Source organism: Pseudophryne corroboree, chromosome 4 (assembly GCF_028390025.1).
Source record: "Pseudophryne corroboree isolate aPseCor3 chromosome 4, aPseCor3.hap2, whole genome shotgun sequence".
Taxonomy (NCBI): Eukaryota; Metazoa; Chordata; class Amphibia; order Anura; family Myobatrachidae; genus Pseudophryne; species Pseudophryne corroboree.
The window spans coordinates 829727750-829753610 of record NC_086447.1 but is presented as its reverse complement, the minus strand read 5'-3'; the positions used below and the strand labels follow the sequence as shown (position 1 = coordinate 829753610).

Sequence of the window (25861 nt, the reverse complement as noted above, 5' to 3'; positions counted from 1 at the left end):
CTATAAAATACATACAACCACTTTGATTTCTGTTAGAAGTATCTGCTCACTGTCATTAACATTTAGTTTTTCTGTATCTGTAAATTTAGTTGAAATTATTTCATTGTATTGCCTTGATGACAGGGGACACGCTTTTGTACGGGATCGGTATGAAATACCTCCAATGAAAATCCCAACGTTCAAAATCCCGACACCAATTGACCGATGGTCAAAATCCCGACATGGACAAAATACCGACATTTAAAATACTGACAAGGTCAAAATACAGACATGTAAAATGCCGACAGGCCAAAATACTGACATGCGTTTTTTTTGTGTGTGTGTATGTCGACATAAGTCAACATGGACACCATATAAAGTGTACCACGTCCCCTCGCATGGCTCGCTGCGCTCTCCATGCTTCGGGCACGGTGCCTCTCTGCGCTCGGCACACTATTATATTCCCCCTCTAGGTCCACTGGGATGGTAAAGTATGAACAAGTCGGTTTCAGTGAAAAAAATCATGAAAATCTCATGTCGGTATTTTGACCTGTCGGCATTTTACATGTTGGTATTTTGACCTTGTTGGTCTTTTAAATGTCGGGATTTTGACCTTGTCGGGATTTTGACCATCGGTCAATTGTTGTCGGGATTTTGAACGTCGGGATTTTGATTGGAGGTAAACTGACTGCATCCCCTTTTGTACAGGTGTCTGTCTCCGGATGGTTTTACAGTAGCTACACAAATGTGCTCAATGAGCATTAGAAATCAGAACAGCATTGTTCATTCCTCAAAGAATATTACCTCCGAGATGTCGCCTGTTCCAAGTCAATTGAAACATTCTCATGAACTATTTTTTCTTTTTTTTTTCTTGGTACCATGAAAAAAGAATCTTTCAAAGTTATTAAAGTGAACATTTAGCTGTGTAAATTTTGTCTCATTATGGGCCTGATGTATCAACAGTTATGTGCGTTAAAAACAGAGATTAATTTCACTTTTCTATACTTCGGGGGGGGGGTCGCTAAATTATACTTTGACTTTTTTTTCAAACTTTTCTTAACTTCTATTGAAAATGAATGGGAACCTTATGTATCATTGGATTATCGTAAAAACAGACTAACTTTTCATATCATTTTTTCACCAGCTTATACTAGCGAGTTTAGCAATAGGCCATGATTGTTCTTGTAGTTCCACCTCTAAATTAACTTTTTTTACAAAGATAATATGCTAAAAATATCTCCCTTTTATCTAAATTATACTTATATATATTGAACTAGCTTCAGTTTTCTACTAAGTGTCCCCATAGTAAACTAGCTATTCTTTACTGCTGTAGGTCAGGTTTGTGCTGAATGCCACCAAGTAACCCACTGCGCATGTCTGGCTCTGAAACAGAGCATGCGCACTTCATTTAATTTTTACGAAATGTGATAAAACGACCAAAAGTAGAGCAATAATTATCATATTTTTCGGCTTTTATTGCAATCACACTAAGGGGGGGAGTAGTGTCCGCCCTGCGGGGTCTGAGCCACTATCTCCACTGACAGGACACTGAGCTCCTGAGGGTATCGAACGTTCGCCGCCACAGGGGATCGCTCACCCCAGCAGCATGCCGCCACCCCCTTACAGAGCCAGAAGACTTCAGTGGTGAGTTAGTCACCGGCCCCCCTGGCAAGCGGGGAGCCGGTGTGAAGATGGCGGCAACAGGATAGGGAGTGCAGTACTAACTGCGCTCCGGGGCTCAGTGGTACATGGTGCTGCGTTGTGGGGGGCGCCCTGAGCCAGCGCCTTCTCCCTACACTGTCTAACAAGCCTTTCAGGGTCCCAGGATCGCTGCCAGCACAAATCCTCAGGCCAGTATAAACTACAGGAGAGCAGGAAGCAGCGCAATGAAAGGGGGCGGAGCTTCTCAGAGCGGACCCAGCAGCGTTCAGCGCCATCTTCCTGCGTGCAGAAGCGCTGACAGGGAGAGCTGTCCCTCCAAGTTAACTCCAGCTATCTTGTACGGTACCAGGGGGTTGTAGAAGGGAGGGGGAGGCTGTGTAAAGTCTGTGTAGTCTATTAAGGTACACAGACAGCGCTGGTAGTGTCATTAGTTCTACCTCAAAAAGCGCTGTGTGTGGGTTGGCTCCAATCTCTGTGTCTCTCTGTGGCATACTTGGGGGGAAACTGTCTGACATTTCCGTGTGTGTGTGTTGTCTCACGTAACCATGTCTAGGGACTCTGTGTCATATGCTGCAGAAGATGTTTCCTCTCAGGAGGGATCCATTCCATGTACACAGGATTGTAATGTTTTGTCTCAGATCCCTATTGTTGAAGCTAATACTGAGACTGAAACTCAGGTGTTGAAGTAGTCTATGGTAGTTAGGTCAGGCTCCGTCCCTATTCCTGCAAAATCCCCTAGCATGTTCCCACAGAAACGTGCCCTTGCCCAAATTATGCAAGATGACACGGATACTGATTCTGATACTTCAGGCGATGATGGGGACGTGCTGAGGGGCAGCTCATGATGAGGCCATTAGAGATGTGTTAAACATTAATGACACTACACCTGAGCAGGTTGAGGAGGCTTACTTCACTGATAATAAGAAAGCCCTCCTAACCTTTCCGGCATCTAAAGAATTAAGCGCTATATTTTAAAATCCTGGGGAAACCCGGAGAAAAAAATTACAGATCCCAAAAAAGAGTTCTGGTTGCTTTTCCCTTCCCTGAGGAAGATAGGAAAAAATGGGAAAACCCATCAATTGTTGACGCATCTGTCTCCAGACTGTCTAATAAGGTGGTTTTACCTGTCCCTGGTTCTACCGCGTTGAAAGAACCAGCTGATCGTAAGATTGACACTACGCTCAAATCCATATACACTGCTTCAGGAGTGGCCTTAATGCGCACTATTGCCTGTGCATGGATTTCTAAAGCCGTAGTAAAGGGGTGGCACATTACTAGAGGATTTGGATGCAATGGATAGTAGTGACATTGAATTTTTTTACATAACATACAGGATTCTGTGGGGTTCATGGTGGAATCCATGAAAGACCTGGGTACGCTGACTGCACAGATATCCTCTATGTCTGTATCAGCTCGCAGGGGACTCTGGCTACGCCAGTGATCTGCAGATGCGGAATCCAGGAGAAGTGTGGAGAACCTACCCTACACAGGTCTGGCTCTATTTGGGGAAGCATAGGATTTGTGGATTTTCACGGCAACCGTGGGTAAGTCACCTTTCCTTCCCTCTGCTACTCCTTCTACGAAGAAACCGTTTTCTTCAGCTGTGCAGCAGTCCTTTCGGACCACTAAAACAAAAAAGCCCAAGCCTTCTACCACTTTCTTTAGAGGTGGTCGGGCAAAATCCAAAAAGCCTGCACCTGCAGGCTCCCAGTACCAGAGACCTGCTTCTGATTCCTCAGCATGACGGTGGTCCTCAAAGCCTGGAGGACAGGCTGGTGGGTGCGAGACTCAGACGTTTCAGCCACGTCTGGGTGTCATCCGGCCTGGATCCCAGGGTACATAATATTATGTCCCAGGGGTGCAGACTGGAGTTTCAAGAACTCCCGCCTCACCGATTCTTCAAATTAGGCTTTCCAGCTTTGCTGACAGACAGGGCTATCCTACAGGAAGCCATCCTAAAATTGGTAAAAATCACAGGTCATTGTCCCAGTTCCACCTCATATACAAAGCAAAGGTTATTATACAAACCTTTTCGTGGTACCGAAACCGGCTGGTGTGGTCAGACCAGTTTTGAACTTGAAATCGTTGAACCCTTACCTGAGGGTGTTCAAATTCAAAATGGAGTCTCTCAGAGCAGTGATTTCATGTCTGAAGGAGGGCGAGTTTCTGGTATCCCTGGATATCAAGGATGCATACCTCCACATTCCGATTTGGCCGCCTCACCAGGCTGATCTCAGGTTTGCACTGTTGGACAGTCACTATCAATTCCAGGCACTGCCATTCGGCCTCTCCACAGCACCGAGGGTGTTCACCAAGGTGATGGCAGAGATGATGGTTCTCCTCCGCAAACAGGGGGTGAACATGATCCCATATCTGGACGATCTGCTGATAAAGGCATCGTCCAGGGAGAGGTTGTTGCAGTCCATTGTTCTCACGACTCATCTGCTCAGGGAACACGGTTGGATCCTGAATTTTCCAAAATCAAATTTGGAGCCGACCAGGAGGTTGTCTTTTCTGGGAATGATCCTCGACACCGAAGTGCAGAGGGTGTGTCTTCCGCGGGGAAAAGCGTTGGTGATACAAACAATGGTCCGGGATGTCCTGAAGCCAGCCTGGGTTTCGGTTCATCAGTGCATTCGCCTTCTGGGGAAGATGGTGGCCTCTTACGAGGCTCTACAGTATGGAAAGTTTCATGCTCGGCCCTTTTAACTGGATCTCCTTGACAAATGGTTGGGATCTCATCTATACATGCACCAGAGAATACGTCTGTCGCCAAAAGCCAGGATTTCACTGGTGCCTACAACTACCTCACCTTCTGGAGGGCCGCAGGTTCGGGATCAGGACTGGATCCTTCTAACCATGGATGCAAGTCTCTGAGACTGGGGCGCAGTCACTCAGGGGGAAACCTTCCAAGGAAGGTGGTCAAGCCTGGAATCCAGCCTACCAATAAACATTTGGAAACTTAAGAGCCGTCTATAACGGTCTAATCCAAGCGGCCCATCTTCTGCGAGATCGAGCCATTCAAGTGCAGTCGGACAATGTAACGACAGTGGCTTACATAAACTAACAGGGCGGAACGAAGAGCAGAGCTGCAATGTCAGAGGTAACAAGAATCATCCTCTGGGCAGAAAAACATGCGTTGGCGCTGTCAGCAATCTTCATTCTGGGAGTAGACAACTGGGAAGCAGACTTCCTCAGCAGACACAATCTCTATCTAGGAGAGTGGGGACTCCATCTGGAGGTGTTCACGGAGGTGACAGATCTTTGGGGTGTACCTCAAATAGACATGATGGCCTCTCATCTCAACAAGGTGCTTTGGCGGTATTGTTCCAGGTCGAGGGACCCACAAGCCGTGGCAGTGGACACCCTAGTGACTCCCTGGGTGTTCTAGTCGGTGTACGTGTTTCCTCCACTTCCACTCATTCCAAGAGTTCTAAAACTCCTAAGGACAGCAAGAGTTCAGGCAATCCTCGTTGCTCCGGACTGGTCCAGACTGGTCAAGAAGGGCTTGGCCTCTTCATCTTCGGGAGGACCTGCTGCAACAGGGGCCGTTCGCTTATCAAGACTTACCGCGGCTATGTTTGACGGCGTGGAGGTTGAACTTCCAGATATTAGCTTGGAAGGGCATTCCAAACAAGGTTATTCCTACCCTGATACAGGCTAGGACAGGAGTACCGTATAAACATTACCATCGTATTTGGAAAATATATGTATCTTGGTGTGAGTCCAAGAAGTTTCCTGCGGTGGAGTTTCAGCTGGGACGGTTTCTCCTCTTCCTGCAAGCAGGTGTGAATATGGGCCTGAGGCTGGGATCCGTAAAGGTCCAGATTTTGTCCCTATCCATTTTCTTCCAGAAACAGTTGGCTTCCTTCCCGGAGGTCCAGACTTTTTTGAAGGGGGTTCTGCACATCCAGCCTCCCTTTGTGCTGCCTACTGCACCATGGGATCTGAACGTGGTGCTGCAGTTTCTCCAATCGGATTGGTTTGAGCCTCTACAGGAGGTTGAGGTCAAGTTTCTCACATGGAAGGCTGTCTCTTTGTTGGCCTTAGCTTCTCCTAGACGTGTGTCAGAGCTGGGGGCTTTGTCTTGTAAGAGCCCCTACTTGATCCTCCATGAAGATAGAGCTGAGCTCCGGACACGTCAGCCGTTCCTTCTGAAGGTTGTGTCAGCATTTCGTGTCAACCAACCTGTTGTGCTGCCAGTTGCTACTGACTCCTCAATTTCATCAAAGTGCTTGGATGTTGTAATGGCTCTGAAAATCTAAGTGAAGAGGACTACTCGTTACAGAAAATCGGACTCTCTGTTTGTCCTGTATGATCCCAAGAAACTTGGGTGTCCTGCTTCTAAGCAGACGATCTCTCACTGAATCAGGTTCACTATCCAGCATGCATATTCTACGGCAGGATTGCCGTGTTCTACGTCTGTTAAGGCCCACTCTACTCGTAAGGTGGGTTCTTCCTGGACGGCTGCCCAGGGTGTCTTGGCTTTACAGCTTTACCGAGCGGCTACTTGGTCTGGGTCGAACGCGTGTGCCAAGTTCTACAAGTTCGTTACTTTGGCCTCAGAGGACCTGAAGTTTGGTCAATCAGTTCTGCAGGAGCCTCCGCGCTCTCCCTCCCATTCTGGGAGCTTTGGTACATCCCCATGGTACTAATGTGGACCCCAGCATCCTCTAGGACGTAAGAGAAAATAGGATTTTAATTACCTACCGGCAAATCCTTTTCACGTAGTCCGTAGAGGATGCTGGGTGCCCGCCCAATGCTTCGTGCTCCTGCAGTGGTTACTTTGTTCAGTACTGCTTGGTTCTTGGTTTAGTATTGTTCAGCCGTTGCTGATATTTCAAGCTGGTTAGCTTGGTTTGCCTTGTATGTGTGAGCTGGTGTGAATCGGTCTCCTCTGGCACAGTTTCTAGACTGAGTCTGATAGGAGGGGCATAGAAGGAGGAGCCAGCCCACACTCAAACTCTTAAAGTGCCAGTGACTCCTAGTGGACCCGTCTATACCACATGGTTCTAATGTGGACCTCCGCATCCTCTACGGACTATGAGAAAATGATTTACCGGTAGGTAATTAAAATCCTATTTTTTGATACATCAACCCCTATGGATGAGCAGATAAAACCATGTTGCACCAAATTACTTCCAGTGTAATAGCTATGATGTTGGGTCTTCATCAGTAGCTACTATTTTGTGCGCCAGCAGTATTAGCAGCTTTTGGGCCTGATTCAGAGTTGTACGCAAACCTGATGTATTGCGTACAACTCCAGTGGTTAGAGATCTGCGTGTGCACAGGATCTGTACTGCACATGTGCGGATCTCTTTCTGCGAGTACCCTTAAGCCACAGCATGTGGGGACATGTAGTCCTCCTGTAAAAAACAAAAAACAAACCCAATGTTATGTTTCAAAAACAAAACCTTAAATGTTATAATTTCGGCAGAGGCCAGGGGTGCTGGGGATAACCCCGGTCTTCAGCCCAGGCCTTGAGTGCCTGGGGGGACCCCATTATTGGGGGAATCCCGGCCTGGTTTGACTAGATAGGTGGGGTAATGCGTGAACCCGTCAAGTGTGTCCCCTGGCTGTGGCATTACCTCCCTGCTAGTGGAGCACGGTGCTGGTTCTAAAAATATGGGGACCCCAATGGCTTTTTAACCCCCATATTTTTAGAACCAGGACCAGTCCAAGAACCCAGTGCTGGTTCATAAAATACAGAGGGACCTCTCACATTTTTTCCCCCGTTTTGTTTGAACGCTTAATGCAAAAATAATTTTCTAATAAAGTTTAGTAAGCAGATCAGTATGGGTATTGCACCAAGGTCCACTTTTACTGTAATCCTGGTACACAGCTGTTTGATAGTTTTCCTGGTACACTGACTGTTCTTGAAGCTACACATTTGGAACTGTGTATTGATTCATTGATAATATGTCTAGATCAGTGGTTCCCAAACTTTTTTGAATTTACAGCACCCTAGAGTATCATAATATTTTTCATGGCACCAGAAGGCCAAAAGTTTCTTATTGAAACATTTAGAAATAAATATTAAATTTAAGTAAATTGTGTTTATATGCCATCCTTAGGTTCAGTTAAGTGGTGAGGGGACAGGATTTGCTTCTGTTTGTCTACATATTTTATTATTGGCAGCCACCGGCACTGGTTTTGCCTATTACATTGACCATAAATAATTTGGATTGGTTCTGGACCACCAATCCAAGGCACCCCTGCAAGTGCCCCGAGGCACCCCAGGGTGCCACGGCACACCGTTTGAGAACCACTGGTTTAGACTAACAAACTCATACCTACTAATCGGAATGTGGAGTGTGGCCTCGCCCCCGGGAGACTTTGTCTCCTACCAGAACAGTATTTTTTCTAGAAAACTGCAATTGTTTTTGCTGCATGGAGCAAATGTATCAGTCTACGCCACATAAGAAACTCTAATACCTCCCAACCTCCATGCAAATCAGATCAAACCTCGCCATCATAGACGGCAGGACATTCTGCCAAACTCTGGGAAGGTTGGAAGATAGATTTCTATGAATATTTATTCCTAAATATGACAAAAAAAAAGCTAAGTCTTTACCAGTATGAACTAAACAAACCTCACGTCATATGGGTATCCAGGATTTTTGTTAAAAGCAAATAAATAATTGACCTCTGTACCAGTTTTCAAATGAGCAATAACCCATAGCTACAAAGGAACCAATAAGATGTTTTCTTTTATTTGTCTGACTTAGTAGTGAACAGTCAAAAGTTACGTAATAGCTGATTTGTTACTGCTGATTTGCCTAGTAAATCACCATCCTCCCTTTCTCCCGTCCAGTCTTGTAACATTTGTTCCCACAGAGGTCATCAAACGTTATGTAACCTATATTCTCTCAACATTTATTCCTTGGCTCCTTATCAGTGAAAGCAAATGGAGAGTAGCTTGTGACGTCTGTCTTTGGTGAGGCAACGTCTTAAGCATACCTCAACCCTGACCACTGTAAGCCGACCCTGAGACTGGGACTGGGCCTGCACCTACAGTATGTATATGTGACATTGCTTAGAGGTCATTGATGCAATAGAAGTGAAAGTGTTTTTTCTCTTACGTCCTAGAGGATGCTGGGGTTCCATAGTAAAGTGGTCAGGCACATTACTGGAAGACTTAGACACTATGGATAGGAGTGACATTGACTTGTTCTTACGTCACATACGGGATTCGGCAGGTTTCATGGTGGAGGCCATGAAGGACATTGGCCTGCTTTAATGCGAGGGCTACATCCATGGCAGTCTCTGCACGCAGAGGACTCTGGCTACGCCAATGGACTGCGGATGTGGAATCCAAGAAGAGTGTGGAGAGCCTACCCTTCAGAGGTCAGGCCCTGTTTGGGGACGCACTGGATGCGTGGATATCCACGGCGACTGCGGGTAAGTCGACTTTTCTTCCCAACGCAGCTGCACCTGCTCGGAAATCTCATCCTACGCCTACACTGCAGTCCTTTCGGACCTCAAAATTTAAAAAGTCCAAAGGTCTCCCCACCTTCTTTAGAGGAGGTCAGGGAAAATTCAGAACACCTGAACCAACAGTTTCCTAGGAACAGAAACCAGGTTCTGCTTCCTCAAAATCTTCAGCATGACGGTGGACCTCCCAGCCTGGAGATCGGGCAGATGGGATCGAGACTGAAAGATTTCAGTCACGTCTGGGCGTTATCATGCCTAGACCCCTGGGTCAAAGATATTGTTGCCCAGGGATACAGACTGGAGTTTCAGGTATTCCCGCATCAAATATCCTTCAAATCAGGCTTACCAGCTTTGCTGACAGAAAGTGCTATCCTACAGGAAGCCATTCAAAAATTGGTACAAACAAATGTCATTGTTCCAGTTCCACCTCCCCTAACACACAAGGGTTATTACCTGTTTGTGGTACCGAACATGGATGGTTCGGTAAGGCCTATATTGAACCTAAAGTCATTGAACCCTTACTTGAGGCTATTCAAATTCAAGATGGAGTCTCTGAGAGCGGTGATCTCGGGTCTGGAGGAGGGGGAATTCCTAGTGTTCCTGGATATCAAGGATGCGTACCTTCACATTCCTATCTGGCCGCCTCATCAGGCTTACCTACAGTTTGCACTACAAGATTGCCACTATCGGCTGCAGACGTTGCCATTTGGCCTCTCCACTGCACCGAGGGTGTTCACCAAGGTCATGTCGAAGTCAAAAATATTACATAAAAAGAACATACAAACTACACACATTATGGGTCTCTATACTTGCAAATACGCGCAGCAAAATATATGGTAACACACGCATTTACACGGACATGCCACAGAGATGGATTCGACACTTATTTCATGCAGCACATAATTATAATCATGATGTTTTAAAATCATGACGTCATGATGATTTAAAATTTTCTATAATGAAGTAATGTCATGTATGTGTATTATTTGAACGAAACCAGATACACCTGTCGTGTTTGGTGTTAAAGCGGGCAGATTAATGTGTAGATTCATTTGGTGCTTGTCATTGAGTTGTAGGACATTGCAACAAATAGTTACGATTAAGTGTATAAAAGCTAAAATCACTTTTATTAGAACAATAGATATTCCAAACAGGTAGTGGACAGGAAGCTCAGGCCAGCCCCTTTTGGACGTCCCCAAGGCTGAACCTGTTTAGCATATACACAGACTAGTGACTCATCATGAATGAGAGAGTTCCCTCCCCCAGACTAGATAACACATTGCTGATCACACAGGAATCCAGTTGCTGTTTTGTCTCAGAGGATGATGGAGTTACTGGCAGACCAGTTCCTGCATGATTTTACAGAGAGAGAGAGAGGTATAAGATGCATTGAGGGAATGGTATTGTATGCTTGCCTGTAACTGTATGTATTTGTATTAACTGATTACTGTGCTATTGTATACATGTAACTATAGGTATACTGTACATTGTAATATATTGAATCCATATCCTTTTAATAACAAATATATATACATCAATGAGCTTTGGAACTCAGATAATGTGTGGGTGTATTGTTTTCTCTTATGGGATGCAGTGTTTTGCTATGTATAGTGCACATTCATGGCACATGGTAATAAGAGGTGCAGGCGTTTACAATATATATTAGAGCGTGCATTTTAAATATTTGTGAGAAAGCAATTTGGCATTCACAGATGGGGGCTGGTCCGCGATATCAGGGTCTTAATGATGCACTGTACATTACAAACGCGACTGTGATCGACCGGCTCCGATGGACGCATCGCGACGCTGATGAATAACATCCACGTGTATTGTTGTGTTATCAGTAAGCCAATGATATGAAATTTCAAGGGATAATGCGTTTCTCATAATATTTAAGATGCTAAAATGTATTTTTATTGTTGCAAAACAAAGTTCAAATAAGTCATATTGTGTTTGATTCAGATTGGATTGTTTATCTGTTAAGTAGGTTTAAAAGTACATTTAAAAGTTGCTGCATAGCCTTGATATAGTTTGTTTTTTTAACTCAGGCCTAAAATAACTTCTGGTGCTTGTATAATGTGTGATTTCTTTGTGACAAAGGAAGCCGCATGGTCTGTCCTCCATTTTGGACTAAACACATGGCCTGTCCACCATTTTGTATAAACCTCATTGATGTGGAAGGGGGAGGAGCAGTGGCCATTTTAGGAAGGTCAATTTTTAAATAGCTGATTTTCAGTCTGCTCAGAACAATCAGTTTCCTTGGTCACATCAAATACTTTTTTTTTCTTTCTTCTTCTTTCCCGGGATTTAGTTAACTCTCTGTTTGCTATAAGATAGGCATTGAAATGCTAATTAACTGGTTCAGCCACTTTTACAGGCAGGCAAAAGCACATAGCTTTGATATGCAATTAAGAGGTAAGGTGTCTCATAGGAGACCAGTGAATGGTACATCTATATAATATTATTATAATTATGTGTATATTTCTATCAATGTATGTTCTGCAAGATAGTTATCCAATCTGAATCATATCATTTAAATTATAGATTATTGCAGTCATTATAGATCTGTGTGAAACCGGATACATTTGTGGCTATATAGTTAAAATTTAAAATAACAGTGTTTAAGGAAGTAAGTGTAAAGACACAAACGCAGGATTGCATAAAAGTTTATACAGAACAAGTTGTGTCTAGTGGGCAATAGGAATTAGTATTGTTCACATTTATAGAGCTGTGTGATTTGTTTTATTGCGGACGCAGGGTTTTGTACACGTGTCTCGGACAAAGTACAGGACTGCGCACGCAGCGTAAGAGACACGCACGGTCACGTGTTTACGCAAAGTTCGTAAGAGTGCGGGCGCTAAGTACAAATTACACAATAGTGTCGTTTAGTTCAAAGGTGGGACAGTAGCCGGGTTACAATAGCACAAAACTATCCGATTTCAAAAGCAGGTTACTCTAAATTTAGTTTAAAAACTGTATTGCCTCTGGGGTAAAGCTGCCTATCTGAATGAATTAAAATTTTCTGTACAGAAAAACCAAAGTGTATTTGAGTGAGCAAACGTAGGAGTGAGTGGATTTGAACCCCGGAAATCGGGTCCCATGGTACACCAAGTAAGTGGAGGCTTGGTGGCGTGAGGCTGCTGACTCACGTTAATATAGATTGAAATACGCAAATCGTGAGGAGATTTGCAGAGGAGCGTAATAGGGAATTGTGCATTGTGTAGTATTGAAGTAAAAAGGTTTTTTGTTACGCTCCGAGCTGAGGGTCGCAGTTTGTACATCGACCCGTGGTCGTACGGCAGATAGGTAACAAGTACCTATACGCTGTGCAATTGGACCGCGCGTTTGTGGGTGCGGTACATAGGGCAACTTGATACCCCTTTTTACGAGCTTTTTGCGTAGAATCGCGGTATCATTAGCGCTGTATAGAGCATACGCAAGCGTGATTTGTGTATAAGTGTATAGGGAGTTTTCGCTGGTCTCTCTCAGGAAAATCTCCAGCGGCGGATATTTACTGGAAAAGGTAAGTTACTCCTAACACTTCCAGTAAATAGAAACCAATAGGGCCTCACTGGGTACGCGGTGTTCACTATTGGAGTGAATAGTGGTACTCAGCGGAGAAGAAGCGAGTGAAAGCGCTAGGTGTCTTTCACCGTCTATCTGCGTGGTGTGCATTGGGGATTGCGTTTATTGGCAAAAAGTCAGCGATGGGATCCAATTGCACAAGCAGTGGGCGTTTGGTAGCTAGGGTTCAGGCTGAAGAAGTGGGACCGAAAAGGTCAGAATTGCGACCGAGAGGGTCAGCAAGGTTTATTATGTGTGAAAAGTATGGTTCACACACGGAGGCTTTTTGCAATGAATGGTTACGTATGACTGACAATGATAGGATATCATTCCCTAGGATAGGCAGCTTTGAACCAGAGGTATTGCAGAACTTAAGGATAAGAATATGTCTGATAAAATCCAGAAAACAAAGGGTCAGACATACAAAGTGTTTAAACCTGTGGCAGCAAGAGGGGTTGGTGAGTTTGATCCTAAGTAATTGCAGGTGGTATGTCTAACCAAAGTCATATAAGACAAGAATGGAAATACAGGTTGAGTCTCCCTTATCCAAAATGCTTGGGACCAGAGGTACTTTGGATATGGGATTTTTCCGTATTTTGGAATAATTGCATAACATAATGAGATATTATGGTGATGGGACCTAAATCTAAGCACAGAATGCATTTATGTTACATATACACCTTATACACACAGCCTGTAGGTAATTTTAGCCAATATTTATAATAACTTTGTGCATTGAACAAAGTGTGTCTACATTCACACAATTCATTTATGTTTCATATACACCTTATACACACAGCCTGAAGGTCATTTAATACAATATTTTTAATAACTTTGTGTATTAAACAAAGTTTGTGTACATTGAGACATCAAAAAACAAAGGTTTCAATATCGCACTCTCACTAGAAAAAGTCTGTATTTCGGAATATTCCGTATTTCGGAATATATGGATATGGGATACTCAACCTGTATAAGAACTGTTTGAACTTGTAGCAACAATAAACAAGTAGGAAGAAAAAAAAAAGAATTCAAGTACACCGCCATATGTAAATGTGGAAACAGTTACGGCCAGCATACAAACTGTAGAAAATATGAAAAATATGAAAAATATGACTGTAACCTATATATCTACTAATGAATGTTAAAGTTTTATTTAGGAGGAGAAGGTGACCTGATTGTTTTCAGCCATTTCTCATGCACCTAGAGGAGTATCCAACCGGTAAAAGAAGAGCAGTAGCCGGTGGTGGAAGTGGCTGAGACCAGTGGAACAGGTAAGTATGGTATCATTCGTGTACATATATAGTAAAACAAAAAAAAAATTAAACAAAAAAAATCAAGAAAGTTTCGTCAGAAATGGAGAAAAACTTGTCCGCACATTAGTATTTGCCAGTAGGAAAGCGGACAGAGACAAGGTAACCCCCGGGTATTTCTTTCAGTTACCATATAAGAAGTATTCATTCCTAGTAATGCCCCTAGTAAAGATGAGCTTGGAAATGTTTGTTGGACCATGTACAGACCCTTAATACGGGATGAGAAGGATTGAATGAATACTTTGCATGATCTAGAAGCTTGTTAAACTTTTTTTTTTTTGTTTTTGTCTTTTGCAGAAATAGAAAACTCTCCATCTGGATAAGATCACTGGTAAACACTAATTCGGCAAATGGGAGGTGGCTGTCTCTGTGCAAATGGACAGGCTCAATAAGGCATTGAGTGTCAGGGTGCAGACTTCTTTGCAAAATTGGAAAAGGGTCACAGTAGCTAATCTTAGATAGATAGTGTGCTATTGAACATCACAAGAATAGTGCTAGGTGCAGAGAACAACAGGTGGAGAGGTTGAGGACGTAAGTATACTGGCACATACAGGAAAGACCTATCAGTCCAAATCCCAGATCCCTAATGGTCAATAATATGTTACACTTGTAGGAAGGAATGGCATTTTGCCAGAGATTGTAGGAGTAGTAGGACACATAGTCAATATAGATCCCCTAGACAGAAAACACAAGCCACATTATTAAACACATAGATGGGACCAAGGGACATATAGTAAGGAATCATAAGTCATATAGAAAACACAGATTCGGCTAATGGGAAGAACAAAATAAATGCAATATTACCCTTTGACAAAACTTGCTGGGGTTAAGATGGGGCCTCTAAACTTTTGCTTCTTTTTCCTAGCAGAAATGGCCCCTGATTAACTTAATTTTGTTAGATATGATATACATATACTGTGCTCCCGCTCAGGAAGTACAAAGTATGTTAGACACCCACGAAGACTAATGTCGCATTCTACTGTTCTAGATGCATGTCCATCACAGGTAGAGGAAATTATCTCGCAGATACCGGGTTCCCTATGAACTTAGGATGGACAGGACACTGGATTGATGGCTGGGATAGTCCCAATAGCGATATGACAAACACAGAATTTTTTTTAAGGGGAGTAGACCAAGTAGAGAATCACTTCCCCGTAGTGCCCAATCCAGTTGTCAAATTTTTATAAAATCTTCACCTCTACAAACTCATCTGTCACCAACCTCTATTCCTGTTTCTCTACAGTTTCCTCTTCATCTTTTGCGTTCACACAGGGTGGTACAATACATGGACCTGATTACAGTTCAAACTCCACATGCCTAGGTCCTTCAGAGTCCTGCCCAAACCCAGTATATCCCAACAGGATAACACCGTTATTACTGCAGTGTGCCTTGCAATGCACAAAGGGTGGAGAATGGGAATACTGGTGAAGGGAAATTTTGTATAGACACTGATCTGCCTGTTGTCGGTGAATGGCAAACCTGACATTTTCTTTCTCATTTTCTTCTTCTTTCTCTCCTCTAGAGATGTTGTTTTTTTTTTTTTTGAGTTATGCTCATGGTACTCTACATTGCAAACACACGATAATAAATTAAAATGAAAAAAATTGTGTTCCCTACAGGAAAAGGCAGTCTGGAGGACAAAGGGGTATGGCCAGGAGTCCTCAGGACTGTGGACAGGTGGACACGGTAAGCCAGTAGCCCCCAGAGCATACCTTCCAAGTCTAGCTGAGGTGGCACACGATCTGACTCATCTAGGCAAAGAGGGTATGTGCAGGCTGATGAGAGCCTACTGGTGTGCGCCAGGATTCTATTCTCATGCAAGTAAGAGAGCAATGACCTGTCTTGCTTGAGGAAGAATATTGGTAAAGCAATACCAACAGAGCCATCCCATATCCCTCTGACTTCGTACAGTTAACACCCTTTAGGAATTATTGTTACGTATTAGTGTGCACTGATGTTTTCTCAAACTGGGTAGAGGCATTTCCTGCCGCCATGGATGCTGCTGTGTTTACCGCAAAGAAAAATTGAGCAGAAATTTGTGTGTAGATAATGGTACCCCTAGAAGTAGGAGCAAAGCTTGAAATTGTACCATTGTGATCATAGATACTGCCACTAGTATTATGTAGCATCAGAACCACTCCCAGATCTTCACTCAACGAATCACCCTCTTCGAAATTTGTTTTTGTTTTGGTATTTGTGTCTTTTTGGGTTGTTTTCGGAAGACAACCTCATGTCATGATCCACACAATGATCAGAAATACACCAATGAGGTGACAGTACAGTACCTTATTGAGATGAGCCAGCATTTGAGAACTTGACAAAAGAACTTGAAACTGTTGATTGCTGGTATGCCAAATACTAACTGTCTTGATTGTGAACCAAGAGACTGTGTGATTGTTCTTACACTCAGGTTGCCTAATAGACAGGTGGGAAGGACCATACCAAGTTTTGTTGACAGCACTATCCCAGTGAAAGTAGCCGAGAGAGAGACTTGGGTACACGATTCCCATTGCAGGAAAGTCGGTAGTCCGGAAGGAACTCGTAAATGGAGTGAGATCGCAAAAGTATCACCAGAGACTCTGTTCCGTGAAGACTGAGAGGCGGCACTGTTGAACACTACCTGAGCGTACTAAAGGATTGCAGAAAGACCAGTCATTGTAATTGATTTGTTATGAACAAGAGTTGTTTTGTTCTATTTCTCTTTTCTCTCTTTCCCGCTGACGAACATTTTTTTTTCAGGATATTCAATTTTTGCGAAGTTTTTTTATGAGGAGTCGAGTGTGGGACTGGAACTGGTTCTGGAGAAAGGAGTGATTTCCTTATAGGATCCCAGGATTAGCCGATCAGTTTGTTAAAATCAGAGACAAATCAAAGGTCTAGTAGTTATGGAGTTCGGAGGTAATCAGGAACAATCAGACAATGGCTATTCACACATTGCAGATAAAGAGCTCATTAATAGACCTAGCATACGTTCCATAAATGATAGGAATATGTAGATCATGAAAATTTTATATGTCACTATCACAATTTGTTTGTGTCTTCTTCATCTACCCAGCAGAACCTCAATCGAACCCAAACATCAGTGTACAAAGACGTAGGTACATGTATGTGTGAAATGTTCGTGCAAATCAGACAAGATAGGCCAAAGCACTGTCCCAGCATACTCTATAGGTTGAATGTTGTCCCACACCCAACCAGTGGTCCCGTGACCGCCGAGTGCATATAGAGGATGTCTTGTCCTCCTCCCTGTCTTTCCCAAATATAGTCAAGTGTCTGATTTGTGAAATGAAGACATACTTGTGTCTAGGTCACCGATTATTGTCTGAAATATTTTTTCTTATGTTAATAATTGATGGCAGTTATTGTTTACTGCCAAAGGGTGGACTGTCGAAGTCAAAAATATTACACAAACAGAACATACAAACTACACACATTATGAGTCGCTATACTTGCAAATACGCGCAGCACGCACAGCAACATATATGGTAACACACGCATTTACACGGACATGCCACAGAGATGGATTCGACACTTATTTCATGCAGTACATAATTATAATAATATCAAGCGTCAGACTTCATGATGATTTAACATTTTCTATAATGAAGTAATGTCATGTATGTGTATTATTTGAACGAAACCAGATACACCTGTCGTGTTTGGTGTTAAAGCGGGCAGATTAATGTGTAGATTCATTTGGTGCTTGTTATTGAGTTGTAGGACATTGCAACAAATAGTTATGATTAAATGTATAAAAGCTAAAATCACTTTTATTAGAACAATAGATATTCCAAACAGGTAGTGGACAGGAAGCTCAGGCCAGCCCCTTTGGACGTCCCCAAGGCTGAACCTGTTTAGCATATACACAGACTAGTGACTCATCATGAATGAGAGAGTTCCCTCCCCCAGACTAGATAACACATTGCTGATCACACAGGAAGCCAGTTGCTGTTTTGTCTCAGAGGATGATGGAGTTGCTGGCAGACCAGTTCCTGCATGATTTTACACAGAGAGAGAGAGAGATATAAGATGCATTGAGGGAATGGTATTGTATGCTGGCCTGTAACTGTATGTATTTTGTATTAACTGATTACTGTGCTATTGTATCCATGTAACTATAGGTATACTGTACATTGTAATATATTGAATCCATATCCTTTTAATAACAAATATATATACATCAATGAGCTTTGGAACTCAGATAATGTGTGGGTGTATTGTTTTCTCTTATGGGATGCAGTGTTTTGCTATGTATAGTGCACATTCATGGAACATGGTAATAAGAGGTGCAGGCGTTTACAATATATATTAGAGCGTGCATTTTAAATATTTGTGAGAAAGCAATTTGGCATTCACAGTCATGGCAGAGATGATGCTCCTCCTCCGCAAGCAGGTAGTGAACATAATTCCATATCTGGACGATCTACTGATAAAGGGACGATCATCTTCCAGGGAGAGGCTGTTGCAGAGTATTGCTCTCTCAACTCAGCTACTCAAGGATTATGGGTGGATCCTGAACCTTCCAAAGTCACATTTTGGAGCTGACAAGGAGACTGCCCTTCCTGGGGATGATTCTCGACACGGAAGTGCAGCGGGTGTTTCTACTGGTGGAGAAAGCGTGTGTGATCCAATCAATGGTCCGGGATGTCCTGATGCCAGCCCGAGTATCGGTTCATCCATCAGTGCATTCGCCTTCTGGGAACGATGGTAGCCTCCTACGAGGCGCTACAGTATGGAAGATTCCATGCATGGTTCTTCCAGCTGGATCTCCTGAACAAGTGGTCGGGATCTCATCTTCACATGGACCAGCGGATATGCCCTTCGCCGAAATCCAGAATTTCACTCCTCTGGTGGCTCCAAACTTCTCACCTACTCGAGTGCCGCAGGTTTGGGATTCAGAATTGGATTCTTCTAACCACAGATGCAAGTCTTAAGAGGTTGGGGAGCAGTCACCCAGGGGGAAAACTTTCAAGGAAGGTGGTCAAGTCAGGAAACTCTCCTTCCAATAAACGTTCTGGAACTGAGGGCCATATACAACGGCCTTCTACAAGCGGCACATCTTTTGCAAGATCAAGCCATTCAGGTTCAGTCGGACAACGTCACAGCGGTGTCCTACATAAACAGGCAGGGCGGAACAACGAGCAGAGCTGCAATGTCAGAGGTAACAAGAATCCTCCTCTGGGCAGAAAGACACGCTGTGGCGTTGTCGGCGATATTCATTCTGGGAGTGGACAACTGGGAAGCGGACTTCCTCAGCAGACACGATTTCCATTCAGGAGAATAGGGCCTCCACCCGGAGGTATTCCCAGAGGTAACAAGCCACTGGGGCGGACTTCAGATAGACATGATGGCCTCTCGCCTCAACAAGAAGTTTCGGAGGTACTGTTCCAGGTCACGAGACCCACAAGCAGTGGCGGTGGACGCCCTGGTGACTCCGTGGGTGTTCCAGTCGGTGTATGTGTTCCCTCCTCTCACACTCTTCCCAAGGATTCTCAAACGAATGAAAAGAACAATAGTTCAGGCGATCCTCATTGCTCCAGACTGGCCAAGAAGGGCTTGGTACGCGCATCTTCTGGAATTACTGCTGGAGGAACCGAGGCCTCTTCCTCTTCGCGAGGACCTTCTACAACAGGGGCCATTTGCTATCAAGACTTACCGCGGCTACGTTTGACTGCATGGAAGTTGAACGCCAGATCTTAGCTAGGAAGGGCATTCCGAACAAGGTCATTCCTACTCTGATTCAAGCTAGGAAGGGAGTAACGTCTAAGCATTACCATCGGATTTGGAAGAAGTATGTGTCTTGGTGTGAATCCAAGAAGTTTCCAATGGTGGAGTTTCAACTAGGACGTTTTTTCCTCTTTTTGCAAGCTGGGGTGGATGTGGGCCTGCGCTTGGGCTCCATAAAGGTCCAGATTTTGGCCTTGCCCATTTTCTTCCAGAAACAATTGGCTGCTCTCCCTGAGGTTGACATTCTTGAAAGGGGTTCTGCACATCCAACCTCCCTTTGTGCCTCCTACGGCACCTTGGGATCTTAATGTAGTGCTGCAGTTCCTGCAATCGGACTGGTTTGAACCTTTACAGGAGGTGGACGTAAAGTTTCTTACTTGGAAGGCGGTCACACTGTTGGCATTGGCATCTGCAAGACGTGTGTCAGAATTGGGGGCATTGTCGCACAAGAACCCCTCCTCGATTTTCCATGAGGATAGAGCTGAGGTCAGAACGCATCAGCAATTTCTTCCAAAGGTTGTGTCGGCTTTTCATATCAACCAACCTATTGTGGTGCCAGTGGTTACTGACACATCGATCACCTCAAAGTCCTTAGATGTTGTGCGGGCTATAAAAATGTATGTGAAGCAAACTGCTCGTCACAGGAAATCGGACGCATTATTTGTCCTTTATAATCCCAACAAGATTGGGTGTCCTGCTTCCAAGCAGACAATTTCTTGCTAGATCAGGCTTACTATCCAGCATGCTTATTCTGCAGCTGGATTGCCGATTCCAAAATCAGTTCAGGCCCACTCTACCCGTAAAGTGGTTTCTTCCTGGGAGGCTGCCCGGGGAGTCTCGGCTCTTCAGCTTTGCCGAGCAGCTACTTGGTCAGGGTCGAACGCGTTTTCTAAGTTCTACAAGTTCGATACTTTGGCCTCTGAGGACTTATGGGCCCTACACACTGCACGATATTAGTGAAAGATGTGAACGATCTCGTTCATTAATGAACGAGATACCGTTCATATTTTTCAGTGTGGAGGCACCAGCGATGAACGATGCGCGGCCGCGCACTTGTTCATCGCTGGTGCCCCGTCGCCTGTGCATGCAGGCCAATATAGACGATCTCGTCCATATTTGCCTGCACGTCTATGGAGCCGGGTGACGGGGGGAGTGAAGAAACTTCACTCCCCGCCGTCGGGCAGCTCAGTGGCGGATCGCTCAATGTGTAGGGCCCATTAAAGTTTGGTCAGTCTGTTCTGCAGGAACCTCAGCACTCTCCCTCCTGTACTGGGAGCTTTGGTAAATCCCCATGGTACTAAATGGAACCCTAGCATCCTCTAGTACGTAAGAGAAAATAGGATTTTAATTACCTACCGGTAAATCCTTTTCTCGTAGTCCGTAGAGGATGCTGGGTGCTCACCCAGTGCTTTGAATTCCTGCATTGTTACTTGATTAAGTATTGTTGGTTAGCTTTGCTTTCCTTTTGTTGTGTGTGAGCTGGTGTGAATCTCACTACTATCTGTATTTCCTTCTCTCGAAGCATGTCCGTCTCCTCGGGCACAGTTTCTAGACTGAGTCTGGTAGGAGGGGCATAGAGGGAGGGGCCAGCCCACACTATTAAACTCTTAAAGTGCCAGTGGCTCCTAGTGGACCCGTCTATACCCCATGGTACTAAATGGAACCCCAGCATCCTCTACGGACTACGAGAAAAGGATTGACCGGTAGGTAATTAAAATCCTGTTTTTTCCGCTCTATAAAATAAAAGTGCACATACATTTACGTTTTATGACTGCGTATATAACATTCACTGTTGTTAAGACTAAAAATATGATGTTATATTGTGAAAGTTTCAACAAAACCTTTTTGTAGTCTTGTTTTATTAGCGCTCTATTAACACAATATATGTAAAAAAAAAAATCATCAATATACAATAATGTTCTTATGCCAGAGTTTTCAATAAAGTATGCCAAGGCCTATCTGGGTCTGTCAGGGAGGAATAATCATGCCCCCTATAGGGCATGGCCAATGCAGCTCACCAGTGGGTCCCTGTTATCAAATGGGGTGTGCCCATGTGCCTCCACGCGTGGACACGCCCCCCTATAGTATTGGGGCCTGGTCGAACTCTGAGCAGCACTGCTTACTACAGTGACATTATGGTGGGGGGATGCATTAAAGTGTTTAAAGCAGTTGTGGGCAATAAACAGCCCTCCAGCTGCTGTGGAACTACACACCCCAGCATGCCCTGACACAATTTTACTCCGCATGCTAAAACTGTGGCAGGGCATGCTGGGATGTAACAAATGGAAAAGTTGCCCATAACAACCAATTGAAGTCGATTGGTTACCATGGGCAACATTTCCACTTCACTCTTGAGAAGCCTTGATACATGTTCCCTATAACTCTCTTGTAACTGATCCTGATCTAGATGGGTACCAAGCAGTAGAATTTTGTGTAAAATGTCACCCACCACAAGATCTGATGTACTGTAGCTGTATCTTATGTGATTTGTGTGAGCTGTGAATGGTTTGTTTGGGGACTTTCTGCAGACCATGTTCATAATTTTATTTATACCATTTGGGGAGAAAAATATTTTGTAAAAATGTTAAATATAACTGTCCATCTCCAATCTCCCAGCACCAGTGACATGCGGTCAGGGTAGGTCCATACTCCAGACTACAAAAATGATCAAATAATGCAAAAAAGATATTTAGAACTTACAAATAGGGTTATATTTAGGGTAACAAAGTATATACAGTACTGCTGCATAGTGCTCACATGAACCATTGGGTTCATATCGGTGGTCTTCAGTTTGCCGGCTGTCAGGGTCCCGGCGCACAGTATACCGGCGCCGGAATCCCAACAGCCGGCATACCGACACCGTCTCTCCCTCTTGGGGGTCCATGACCCCCCCTGGAAGGAGAATAGATAGCCACCGTGCCCGCAAGGGGCTCATTTCCGCTCGCCACGCTGTCAGTATGCCGGCGGTTGGGATTCCGGCACCGGTATGCTGTGCGCCGGGACCCCGACAGCTGGCATACCATACTACACCCCTGACATGTGTATGTGTAATTCTGGCTATGAAACTAGCCAGTGCCTCCCCAGCCATTGGGGGTAATTCAGATCTGATTGCAGCATTACATTTGTTGGATAATGGGCAAAACCATGTGCACTGCAGGGGGGGGGGGGGGGGGGGGGGGGGAGGGCAGATATAACATGTGCAGAGAGAGTTAGATTTGGGTGGGTTTTATTGTTTCTGTGCAGGGTAAATACTGGCTGCTTTATTTTTACACGGAAATTTAGATTTCAGTTTGAACACACCCCACCCAAATCTAACTCTCTGCACATGTTACATCTGCCCCCCCCCCCCCCCTCCCTTCCTTCCCTCCAGTGCACATGGTTTTGCCCATTAGTTAACAAATTTGCTGCTGTGAGCAGATCTGAATTAGGCCCATTGACGGCACTGCACGTCACTGCCTGGCAGCTGATAGTGCAGCTTATCCAATTTTTGTCACTGGTTCCCAGTATAATTATAGATAGCATTTCCTGCATCAACTTCACATAGGTGACACGCAGACATTAAGGAGACCCGTTGGGATCAGGAAGTGTCCTGTGATTTTATCTCACTGCATTGTAATCCTACATGCTTCCACAGCTGCTGTATAGTCTACTGCAGTTATTTTACCTGCTGAACCTTTTCTTTCTTTAATCTGTAGCTTTGCCCTTTCTACATGTTCTTAGGGTAGATGCTTTTGAACAATGTCTTCACACATGAAATAACTCAGGTTTATTGACATTTGTGGAGCCCACACTGTCAGCACTGCGTGAACTTTAGCACCTTAAACAAATAACTTAGAAGGTTACTACGAGGGCATAATTACAGAAAGCAGTAAGAAAGCTTGTCATAAAGTATGTTTAATTGCAATATCCGTGTTTTCTCTCGTGATTGATCGTAGCACTAAATATTTGCCTAGTTCTGGATCACCTTGTTGCCATGGCACAGAGCGGTTACTTACCGGTACCGTGCACGTTTGAAATAGATTGTGTCACTGATGTGTGTACTGCTGTAGAGAGACAGCGCTCAACACTTTTTCCATCTAATCTTTATCTTTAGTTGATATATAGTGCCCTCTAGAGGATAATGCTGCTTTTTCTGTAAGTCACAGACGTCTTGGGTTTTTATAGATAGAGCTGTAAAGCTTTTTAGACGTGCTGTGTGTAGGATAGTGAAAACCTGTTTTAGTCATGTGAGTAGGCTGCGTAGGCAGAGGGCTACTCGAAATATGTGAAAGCATTGCCGCTGTGCAATGCTTTCGCATGTGGTGGTGGGGGGGGGGGGGCTGGATCCAGCATGCGGGGAGGACTTGCACTGTGCTGGGCATCCCCCCGCATGTCTAAGAATTTAATCGTAGTTGTATGTTTTTTCACACATCTCCGATTAGGTCTGGATTACCCCCATTGTCATTGTTGCTAAAATAGAGGATTTCACTGTAATGGAAAGGGCAACACACCATTTCTTTTAAGAGGCCTTTATTAATTTGATAGAATAGTCCATTGATGAAAGGCCTTGTCAGGGAACCATAAATACTCTTATGGTACAATATTGGCTGCTGGTGTTCCTGTGAGTCCTGAAAAAAAAGCTTCATCCAACAAACACAAATGTGTGAGAACTTTTTCTTTGTCCAAGTACTGTATCTATGAATGTGCGGGCAGTGATTATTATTTGCCCAGATTACCAGTTTATACGTCTAGTAAACTGCACCAGATTACACAGCTGTTGCCTTTCTTTGATGTCTGAGGTAGGTGTAATATATTGTATAGAACTGGTTTTACAAGTCAGCGCAGTTTCTGTAATCTTTCACAATCCCTATTGCCAAATGGTATAGAGTAGTACGTTCCATTTGTGGCATACCGACCTACTCTCTCAGGATATCGATAGTTATAATGGTGACATTGTTAGTGTCGACAGGTAACACATTGACATCCTCAGGGTGCTGACGTGAAAAGTCAACATTAGGGTCCGTCTACATAGGGAGGTTAGGTTTATACTGTGGGTGGGAGTGCGTTAGGATTAGGCACTACAGCGATGGTTCGGGGTAGGGATCAAGGTTAGGGATAGCTGTCCGATACTTACTGAAACAGCGAAGGATTGGAGGTCTGACCTGGTACAGGTACTTTATCTCTCTACTGTACCTTTCTCCAAGTTTTGATACACAGTGACTGTGAGGTGTATTCAATACCTGTCGGATCCTTTCCGACGGAAAGGATCCGATAGGTCAGTATTCAATGAGTGGCCAAATCCGACTGTCTGATTTGGCCGCTCCCGACAGCGGCTCCTCACCTGTCCATACTTCGTCCCCGCTGCTTGGCTCGCACAGCGTTCCTCACCAGCGCCACCGCTGCTCGGCTCACATGGTCCCTCCTACTTGTCCCTGCTACCTCGTCTCATCTCCCCGGTTCCGACAATGTCAATCCGATTCTTTAATAAAAAAAAGTTGGATTGACATTGTCGGAACTGGGCCAAAACCTGTCGGATTTGGCCGTGGAACACGTGGATCCGCGGCTAATCACACAATCTATATGTTTTCGACAAGTCAGGAATTCCCGACTTGTTGGAAAATAACAGCCCGTATTGAGTAGGTTGGAACCCCTTCCGACCTAAACCTGTCGGAAACTGACGTCTTTTCGACAAGATGTAGCTACCGACACTTATTGAATACACCCCTTAGCGTGAAAAGTCACTGTGTGAGAGGCTACTGGGACCCCTGCTTATTAAACCTTTGTCAGTCGTTTCATGGTATTTGCACAACTTTAAAGTACATGGTAGCCAAAACCTGACTTGAGCATCTAGAATAAACATATCTTCCTCTGAGAGGGTTTAATGTAGACAAAATTAAATATTTCATTTGATGACTGAACCTCTTTCTAATGAGAGATTAGCTTCATTTTATAGAAACAATAGGATTAAAGTGCTGTACTTTTTCAGGAATGAAACCATGTTATATCCATCTCGAACACACTGCAGCAGTTACAGTACATTGGGTGAATAGCACATGTCATGTACAGAGCACTGGATAGAACTTTCTCTGATAACTTCTGCAAATGATACCTGGCAGAAGAAACCATTGCAGTGCACATTGCACTACCTCTACTGCTAATATGGCACCTGGTGGCTATTCTGATATAGCAATAAAATAGATCTGTGT

At 44.2% G+C, this 25861-nt stretch overlaps 1 protein-coding gene across 1 annotated transcript in view; it reads left to right on the top strand.

Annotated features, from left to right (window-relative positions):
• LOC134910469 (serine palmitoyltransferase 3-like) overlaps positions 1 to 25861 on the top strand; it is a 273308-nt gene that overhangs the window by 137270 nt on the left and 110177 nt on the right. The window lies entirely within an intron of this gene.